This window comes from Puma concolor, chromosome A3 (assembly GCF_028749965.1).
Source record: "Puma concolor isolate L17-30 chromosome A3, mPumCon1.1.hap2, whole genome shotgun sequence".
Taxonomy (NCBI): domain Eukaryota; kingdom Metazoa; phylum Chordata; class Mammalia; order Carnivora; family Felidae; genus Puma; species Puma concolor.
The window spans coordinates 44361373-44372096 of record NC_141669.1 but is presented as its reverse complement, the minus strand read 5'-3'; the positions used below and the strand labels follow the sequence as shown (position 1 = coordinate 44372096).

The following is a 10724-nucleotide window of genomic DNA, read 5'->3' as shown; positions in this document are numbered from 1 at the left end:
TGTGCTGACAGCTCAGAGCCTGGAGCCTGCTTCAGTTTCTGTGTCTCCCTCTCTCTCTCTGCTCCTTCCATGTTCATGCGATCGCACTCTCTCTCAAAAATAAATAATAAAACATTTAAAAAATAATAAATTGAATAAATATAAATAAGTAAGTAAGTAAATAAATAATAAAATGAGGCACCTACTATAAGAGATCCTTAGTAATAGAAAAGAGATTTTTATCTCCATCTCAAATTTGAGACATTAAAAAAACATCATTCCCCAAAATAACCAATATAAAGCGAGTACTGGCCTTAAAACATATTTATTTAAATTATATCCCCCAATAAATTGCAAATGAACATTGTAGCTATTAATCACTTGGCATGAATATTCTGAAGACAGATCTATATTACACATTCTTGATGGGCCACGTACAGGAAATGGACATAAATGAAATTACTATTCTTTGATGGAAAGCTCCCTGAAGTCAGAAAGAATAGTGAACTAAGAAGAGAATGGACAACAGTGTTGAGTAAATTGAAACTTCCTCCATAACTCTGCTCAGGATCACTGGTGTCATTTATATTTAGTTTCATGCCACATGGGACGCTTGGGTGGCTCAGTCAGTTAAACTTCCAACTCAAGTCGGATTTTGGCGCAGGTCATGCTCTCACAGTTCAGTTCGTGAGACGGACTCCTACATCAGGTTCCATGCTGCACAGAGCCTGCTTAGGATTCTCTCTCTCCCTCTCTATGTCCCTCTACCATTTGCTCCTTCTCTCTCTCTCTCTCTCAAAATAAAAAAAGTAAAAAAATAAAAATTTTAGTTTGACTCCACACAAATTTAAGCCTCTTATAGGCATAACAATGTTCTGACGTCATGCTTTGTTTCAATAAATAAGATGGCTTTCATGCTTCCTGGAAATGTATGACTTTATGTTAAGGAAGCTATGCAAATTCTTAATGACAGTAATAGTTTCTGTGCCTTCTGCATTTACTTAGTGGCCAGCATGAAGCTACATAATTTATATATATCGTCTCGGTTAATAATCATAACAATCCATGGAGGAGTTATCATCCTTTCACTGGTAATGAAATGGAGACTTAGGAGAAATAACCTCATCAAGGTCATTTGTGAGTGACAAATTCATTATTAGGATCTGGCTTTCTTAAAGCCTGCAGGTTTTTTGTTTGTTTATTTGTTTGTTTTTTCTCCAGGTTATAAATGCTTTGTGCTTCTAACGCAGAAGAAACTTGGTGATGGATATATAGCCATTTGATGTTTCTCTGAGTAAGAGTTCCAGTTCAGGCTCTCTTTCTTATAGAATGTAAATGAATACCTACACATACATATCTAATTGTTACCAAAATTAAGTTAATCACTAAAGGAAAATTTATCTGAACTTTCTCTTGTATTTCTTTCACCTTTGCCACAAGGCCCTGGAGCCTCTGACCTCTCAAGAAGATGTAGGTCCTTCCAATATAATTTTTAAAATCTTATTGCCATCACTGGAACATCCATTTAAGCCACTTTGAGATATATGGCACATCTTGGGTCCTTGGCTATAATTACGATATTTTCTGATGTTACTTCACTTTCCTATGGTCCAGAGTCTTATCAACTGTTTTGCTGTGATTGCTCTGAAGTGGTTTCAGAATACAATTGATTTACTTGTGACATCAGTGTCACTTATAGGAGATACTTCAAGTGTGACATCTAGGCCTTGGATAGATGACAACTTTGCATCTAAAATACTGAGAGCTGTTTCAATTTGTTATATATGACGAGAAAGATATGCCAGTTTCTCCTTACAAACTGTAGAAAAGTGGTTGAGGAACTGTACTGTGCTCACCACAAATTGGTTTAGAAATGCCACCGTTATTTTCTGGTGAACAGCTGGTACTTCTGTTGGTTCTATGCCTGACCTCATAAGAGGAAGCCCACCTTCGTCCATCTCCTTAATGGGTGGGAGACCCAGAGCTCACCCATAAACCCCTCACCAGTGGGGTTGCCCAAGCCTGCACTCTTAAATTATATGTTACATAATATACAATGGAATACTACTTGGCAATGATAAAGAATGAAATCTGGCCATTAGTAGCAACATGGATGGAACCGGAGGGTATTATGCTAAGTGTAATAAGTCAGGCAGAGAAAGACAGATACCATATGTTTTCACTCATATGTGGATCCTGAGAAACTTAACAGAAGACCAGGGTGGGGAGGAGCAGGGGGAAAAAAGTTACAGAGATGGAGGGAGGCAAACCATAAGAGACTCTTAAATACTGAGAACAAACTAAGGGTTGATGGGGGCTGGGGGAAAGGGGAAAGTGGGTGATGGGCATTGAGGAGGGTACCTGTTGGGATGAGCACTGGGTGTTGTATGGAAACCAATTTGTCAATAAATTATATTTAATAATAAAAAAGATAAAAAAAATAAACTCTCATAATTTCCTAGGAGGAGAGAAAAACAAATTAATCTCTCAGTGAAGACAAGGAAAACATTTTGTAAGTGAAATCTCTAGCACTCAACATTCCCTAAGTGAGACCAAGTGGTACAATCCAATCAGTCTCTAAGCCCTGCAGTTTCTATTTCCAAACATCCATCATCTACTCCCTTCTTTCTATTCCCAGAAACCCTACATTTGTCCAGACCATTCTCTTGCTCCATACGAATCACTGAACAGTCTCAGAGAAACTTTTCATGCCCCACCCACCCTCCTGTAGGCAACCCAGGTTTAAAGACCTGGATATACGCACTCAGTTGTTTAGTAACAAAAAACTAACTGGAAATCTCCACAACATCATGGTTAGTTGATTGATTCCTAATCTATTCTAATTGAGAATGCTAAATAAAAGATACACCTGCTCCAAATAGGAGAATACTTGGGAAAATACTCAGTTAAATTTTTAGCATCATCAGCAGTTACTCTCCATTCTATCTATGGCATCCGTCATTTTGTCTTTCCTTAAATTCCTCAAACAGGTCATGCTTCTTTTGCCTTAGGACCAAGAAACACACTTTTCTGTTTTCATTGTTCTTAAATGCTTGGCTCCCATGTGGAGCTAATTCCTACTTCTCTTTCAGACTTCCACATAAATACTGTTTTCTTTAGTACGGCTTTTCTGTCATGACGGTCTTAGCAAGGTTTTCCTGTTAGATAATCCCAGAGCATTTTATACTTGGCAACAATCACCATATAATCATAATTGCAATTCATGTTTTTCATTCACTCACAAAATATTTTTGAACACTAATTATGTGCGAGGAACTATTCTAAATGTTTTCTCTAATCTACAGGGGGAAAAGACAACAAATAAAATTATATATGTATATTCATATGCACACATATGTACATATATGTATAAATATATATAAAATAAGTCTAATGGGAAGAAAAATGAAAGAACAGCAGGTTTTGTATCAGTGATGCTGAACTGCATATGTGGCAGGGACATAGTTTACAGAATAAGTGGCAAGGGGTAATAGAGGTAAGCCTCATTTAAAGGCTAAGAATTTAGATTGAAGAAGGTGAAGACAGCAGATGTACATATCAATGGAGAGAGCAGTCCAGGTGAAGGAAAAATTTTGAGAACTTGTTATTAGATGTGAACATAACTACTATGTTTGAAGGACAAGTAAGAAAGCCTGTTAAGACTGGAATGGAGTGAACCATGCACAATAGACACCACAGTAGTAATGGAGGACATGATCAAGTAGAGCCTTAAGGTAATTCCATTTTTATTGAGTATAAAGAGGGACAGTTAGCAAAGTTTGAAAAGAATATCTATGTGAGGTGCCTGGGTGGCTCAGTCACTTAAGCATCGAACTCTGATACTGGCTCAGGTCACAATCCCAGTGTCGTAGGATCAAGCTTTGCATCGGGCTCAGCACTGAGCATAGAACCTACTTAAGATTCCTTCTCCCTCTTCCCCTGCCACATGTGTGCTTTCTCTCTCTTTTTCTCTTTCTCAAAAAAAGAAAAGAAAAGAATATCTATGTAATCTTATATTTAAATAAATCCTTTCTGCAGCTGTTGGAAGACTATACAATTTCACGGATAGGAACAGGGTGATATGTTATGAACCTATTGTAGTAATCCAGATGAGAGATTCTTATGGCTAGAACCACAGTGGCTGTAGTGAAGATGGAGGGAAATGAATAGATATGTGGCTATATTGAAAGCACAATCAACTAGATTTTTTTTGACAGATCAGACATAAAATGTAAAAAAAGCAGAATACTTAAGGATGAACCCAGGTTTCAAATGACATGAGCAACTGGAAGTTCCTAACAAAATTACGGAAAACTGTGGGTGCAAGGCAGAAATCTGTTCACGAGATCACTGAGAAGCATATTGCTAAGTAACATCGACACTGGGGGAATTTTTTGGTTTTCAAAAAAACACAAAAATGCAGTATATACAGATAAAACATAGATGTAATTGCCCTTCTCAGGTAATGGTACTAAACTGTCCCCTAACCACAACACAGTTATTTTATGGTTCAACCATTTTATACTCACTAACAATGTAAAAGGTACAATGAAAAGTGGTAGCAATTGAAAATGTTTGATCAATAAGTGAACTGCTAAGACATACAAGGAGGTGAATGGTATATTCCATTACGTGAATGAGCCATTATAGAGAGTGATGTAGGCATAACGCATGGGGATACATTTTTAATGGCAGAATTTGTGATGTTAGAATAGATACAATGCAGGTATATATCTTCTCCATCTATAATTAAGATCATCAATAAACTTCTGAAACAAAAGTAGTGTGGAGTAACAGGCCTACTACATTCCAGGCACAGTGCAAATTTGTTTTTTTGTTGTTGTTGTTGTGTTTTGTTTTTGTTTATGCTTTGTTTTTGTTAGATAACCTCTTTATTTCTTTTTAGCCTTCTATGTGGTAAATACTATTATTATTTTTTTTCAATTTCCAGACCTGGGAGATTTGGGATGGGGAAATTAAGTAAGTTGCCAGCTCATATAACTATAAGTTGGTAGAGCGTGAACTAGTATGTAAATTTGACCTGTGCTCTTCACCACCATGAAATAATACCTTTGATGGGGAACCTCAAAACATAACAGGAGCTTTTTAACTGAAGATTTTGGTAATCTCTCTAGTTGTAATCATATCTATTTCTCTTCTGTTGAGAAACGGCTCTCTTAGCTGATGTATCTTTTCTCCCTTTCAGAACACCTAAATTATGGCCAATTACAATCCCACTTCCTGAATCCTTTCTGGCTTTCAGCATTTTCCCGCTCTGACCTCTTCTAACACTTATGGTGGAAGTAAGCCACTTAACTCTAAATTATTGATTGTTTGTTCTATACTGCATATTACTAGTTTTAGATTATTTATTTCACACACTGGCACAACACAGAGCTTAATAAAGTGACTATTGATTGCATAACTCTGAAGTAAGCTAAAATTAAGAGAAATAATGATTTAAAATGTTAAATTATTATAGAATTTTCTCAATGCAAGATTCTCTCTACCTACTACTTAGTTGAAAGGTAAGCCATCTCATAATTTAAATAAAAAAGAATTACACTAGCGTGCATGGGTGGCTCAGTGGGTTGAACATCTGACTCTTGAGTTTGGCTCAGGTCATTGTCTCAGAGTTGTGGGACTGAGCCCTGCATCATGCTCCACGTTGATTGTGGAGCCTGCTTAAGATTCTCTCTTTTTTCTTTTTTTAAGTTTATTTATTCATTTTGAGAGAGATAGAGGGAGAGAGAGAGAGAGAGAGAGAGAACGAACATGGGCACACATGCATGGGGAAGGGCCAGAGAGAAAGGAGAGAGAACAAATCCCAAGCAGGCTCTGGACTGGCAGTGCAGAGCCTGATGCTGGGTTTGAACTCAAAAACTGTGAGGTCATGACATGAGCCAAAATCAAGAGTCGGACACTTAAATGACTGAGTCTCCCAGGTGCCCTAAGATTCTCTCCCTCTACACCTCTCCTCCACTTGTTTACTCTCTTTCTCTATATAAAATAACAAAAGAAGGCAGGAAGGCAGGCAGGAAGGAAGGAAGGAAGGAAGGAAGGAAGGAAGGAAAGAAGGGAAGAACAAATTATACTAGTGGAGGGCCTGGGCTTATTATTCCGTGGTAGAAAGCAGTAACATACAACTTTCATGAGAATTACTTCATGGATCTTGTTCTAATTTGAATTTTCATTATACCAAACCCAGAAATTATGGGACACCGGAAATCTCAACAGATTTTAATATTCATTTGAATTCAGATTTTCAGATGAAATTATTTCCTATAATCTTTCCAAATTTAACAGACAGAATAAACAGTGTCTTCCAGGAAGAAATCCTGGAATGATTAATTGGAAATTATGCTGAGTATTAACCCTGAATGTATTACTGTCAGACTCAGGTATAAAGGCTTGTGCCCAACTATGAGGATAGAAAAATAAAACTCTTTTTTTTTGTTGTTGTTTTAATATACTCCAGGGCTTCATTCTCTATCTCCTACTCACATCCTCTCCCATGGATAAATGATAATCTCTAAATGTGTAGCATCATTTAGGGCTGAACTTCACATGCAAGTGAATTTTCTATTTCATTGTTTTCTCAAGTGACAGAATTCTTACATTTTTATAATTTTTATGGAATGCATCATATATTTGTGTATAAAATTAAAAGAAAATTATTAAGTAGACTCAGTTTCAAATCAAGGGAAATGCTACAACTTTATGTACAGATTGTAGTTGGTCAATATGAATGAATAATTATTCAGTTATAGAGTTCATGGTGAGTAAGTGTGGTAGCTTCTTTAAGCCATGCAACCCTTTCATGATACTCCTTGATTTGATATTCAGAGTGAAAATAATAATAATAAAAATAATGCAAGAGTTTTAATGGACAGGCCCTCATTATCTAAAAGACACTGAAGCTTTTCAGTTATCCAGTTACTTAGCTCACAGTGTAAAATTAAAAGATCATGGAATATAGATCATGGAATATAATTTGATGTCAGGGTGGGAGAAGGTCTAAAGAAACTATGTGTCTAGGGTTGGATGTACATGGACTTGGGCTGAGAGATGGGCCTATAGAACCAAAGGGCTCCTGGAAGTCACTATGGAAATAAAGGGCTGGGAAACCTGATAAAAGATGTAGGAAAGACATCATATTCAAACATTCTTAGTTTTCAGCTTTAAGAGAGTTGGCCTGTGCTTAGGACCCTGTGTGTTCAAGTTTAGCCTCTGCACTGTGTTTACCATTATGTCAGGGCTCCAGAAATAGTTAGTGGTCTTGCCCAAACCACAAAATAGCAGCTCCAATTACTGCTGCAGCTTACAGATGCCTGCACCATATGCTACCATTCTGAAGTTCTTCCAGATATAAGCAGGGATGCCATTTTTCAAGGAAGAAAGGGGCTAAATTATTAGGTAAATTGATCAGAATTAATATTAGTCTGATTAAGTCTGAACTTAATCTACTTTCGACATTCTCATTTTGGTTCTTTTCAAAATCCAATTAACTTATACAGCTGATTAGCATTTGCTAGTTCTGATTTTACAGCCTGCAAATTTCTCTCACCATTGCCTTCTTTTTCATTTTCATGACTTTAATCCAAATATTACAAAGAGATTTGACAAAGTGTTTGAACATTAGCCAGTTTAGAGGCTGAAAATTGCATGTACAGCAATCATTAGTTACGTTTTCAGAAGCCAAAGTGACATCCTTAAAACAGACAAGCAGGAGGAGCCATGGCTGTAAAAAGAGGTGCCAAACCTATAGAAATAGCATATTTACTACATCTAAACGCTTCCGTCTCTGTTTTCTGATAATAAGGAAACAACCAACAACATAGTATAATCATGCTTCTCCCTGGAGAGACTCAAGAAAGTAGACCTTTCCATGTATTAGGAAACTGACCTTAATTTTTCAAGGTCCTTAAAAGACTAAGTCATCTTTTTATTTCACACCCCAAATCAGTGTCAAGCTCACAGTTTCTATAAGAACAAATGAAAGAATAAATGACAATTCCATGTACTTTCTATGAATCTAATACGTGAGTATGAAATTCTTTTTAAAAATTACCTAAAATTATTTCCAGTTTACATTTAAAACCATAGCCTAAAATTTGTTTTACTGTAGGATGACAGATTGAAGACCCTGAACAAACTTCCAAGCTGAAACTACTAGACAAGCAAGGAAATTGTAAAGCTCCCAAATTTAGTGAAATTAGTAACTCTTAGAGGTAAGTGAAAGATAGTCACCTCTTAGCCTATGAGTTTCTTTGGAGGCCTTGAGTTTATGCTTTTGAAATGCATGAGGCACGAGGCAGAAGAAGTACATTCAGAATCTGTCAAAGTGGAAACACTGAGGAAGACTGGGAAGGAAAAAACAAACCAACAAACAAGCCTAAGGACCCAAAGAAGACATTCTTCTTCCAAGAAAGCATGCTTCTCTTGACCCCTGCACTCAGTGGAAGGGAAAAATAATTTCCATCGGGAATTCCTACTCACAATGAGGAGTAGGAAAAAAAAGTTTTTTTTCAGTCCAAATCCTTGCTATGTTGTTGCCTGAGAAAATTTGGTTATTTCAGGATTTTCCCTTGACACAAAGTATAAATTTATACAAGAAGAAAAGTAGAAGAGAAAGAAAGAATAGAAGAAAAAGAGAAGTTTGTACATATTGTCCGGTGCTATGAGGCCTATAGTGGACTTGTTATTCAATTGGTTTGTTTTCTTCTGTAAGTATCAGCTCACATAACCCCCCAACATTGAATGACTGACTGAGTCAAATTGATTGGATCATTGTTGGACATCTGACTCTAGGTGAGTCAAAACTATTTTTTTCTCCTGGTAATTTGTAATTAGAATACAAAGATTCTAGGCAATCTCTATAGACACTTCAACCAGAAGATCACATAGAATTGAAATCAGAGATAGTTGATAGAAGCACAGAAGAAATGTAGAGAAATGCATATGGAGAAAATGCATATGTGAAGACAAAGAAGAGGAACTATAGGTGAATTTTCACTTCCTACTTGTCATTTTCAGCTTTACTGAGGTATAATTCATTTTCTATATTTAGTCCCTTAAGAGAAACTCATATTGTTCAAGCAAATTCCCCTTTAGTAGTTAACACAAGTTTGACTGGGTTTCTGACCCTTGACTCTAAATGATCTCAATTTAGTAATAGGACTTTCATGTTAAGTAAGGTAAAACTTCTTACTTTATAGATGGGGAGACTGAGATCTAACAGAGTAAAGGGTAACACGATAACTTATCTATAAATGAGTTCTAGGACCACTATACCCAACTACTTCATTTATACTCTCTGAAACTGCTTCTTTTTGCTTTGGTTATTTAACAAATTGAGACAAGTTGTTTTTCCATTCTTACTCTATCATTGGTAAAGATATAATGAGTTCACGTTCTAATCAATATTGAATAAACTAACTAGTCATTTATGCAATCAGCAGAGGCTGCCTGAGGAATGCATTTTCTATAGTAGATATGTCAAAAAAGCACGAAGCAGAATATTGAAAACGTTAGAAAATACTATTCATAATACAGGGCCTAAGAAAGAGTATGTTCCTGGTCAATGAACAATAACTCTGTTATAGCCAATCTATGGTTATGAGGATGTACCACACTGAATCCATTCATTTCACCAATCTTCACCATGGTTAGTGCAGTGTCTTACAACAACTGGCAAGAAAATACAAAGTTTGTCAGCTGTAGCCCGTTTGTTTTCCATGACAGGATGAGGACAAAGAATCATTGATCCCAGCAGACCAAGTATCACAGAAAATGCAATGATTACTACTTCACATAAAGAAGTACCTACCTCAGCTTACTTAATTGGAGAAAATTAAATAATTCATCAGTTTAATGACTTTAAATGAATTACCTGTTACACAATGTATTTTTTTCTGAACTAACCAAGTATTACTGCAGTGGTCAAATTATTATTTTTTATCATGAGATGGACACAAATAAAATCTCGTGAATCATTATCTACCTTCCTGTCATATGAGTTTGTTTGCTTTAGATTTTTGGAATTCAGATCTGAGAGAGAACAAACAACCCAGGTATCTATAAGGCTTCAAAAGCAAATGAAATTAAATATCAAGAAAAGATTCTTACCATGATTACCATTATTATTAACAATAAGAATCACTGTCAGGAAGATTCAGATGATGCATTTATTTATTCACTCAGAAAACATTAGGACTTAAGTTTCCTTCTACTAAAAATGGCAGAAAGATCTTTATATATTTGTTGTGTTGTTTTTTTTTTTCAGTTCAATACACATTAATTGAGCCCAAATTCCATACCAGATAATGTTTGAGAGACTTGGGAAATATCAGTAAACAAAAGAGACAAAGATTCTTGCTCTCGTGGAGTTTAAACTAAGCAGTTTATATCATCCATTTGCTTAACACCTGCCCTGGCTTCCCATCACACCTAGAATAAAGTCCAAACTCCTTACCATGGCTTATAAAGTCTGAAGTGATCTGACCCTCATCTATAGTTTGTTTACTCAACACATTCAGTGGCACTGCCCTTGATGTTCCTGAGATGAGCTGAGCCTTCCTCATTTCCTCTGTACTTTCTTGTGCCAGAACACTCCTTGCTCACATGTCTGAAGGGCTAACTCTTCCTGGTTTTACAGGTCTCAGGATAAGCGTCAGTGCATTAAAGACAACTTTTCTTATCACACCATTAAAAAGACAAAAAAAAAAAAAAAAAGAAAGAAAAAA

At 36.2% G+C, this 10724-nt stretch overlaps 1 pseudogene; it reads right to left on the bottom strand.

Moving 5' to 3' along the window:
- Positions 1-1357: 1357 nt before the first annotated feature.
- On the bottom strand, positions 1358-1937 carry LOC112869440 (WASH complex subunit 3 pseudogene; annotated as a pseudogene).
- Positions 1938-10724: the final 8787 nt, after the last annotated feature.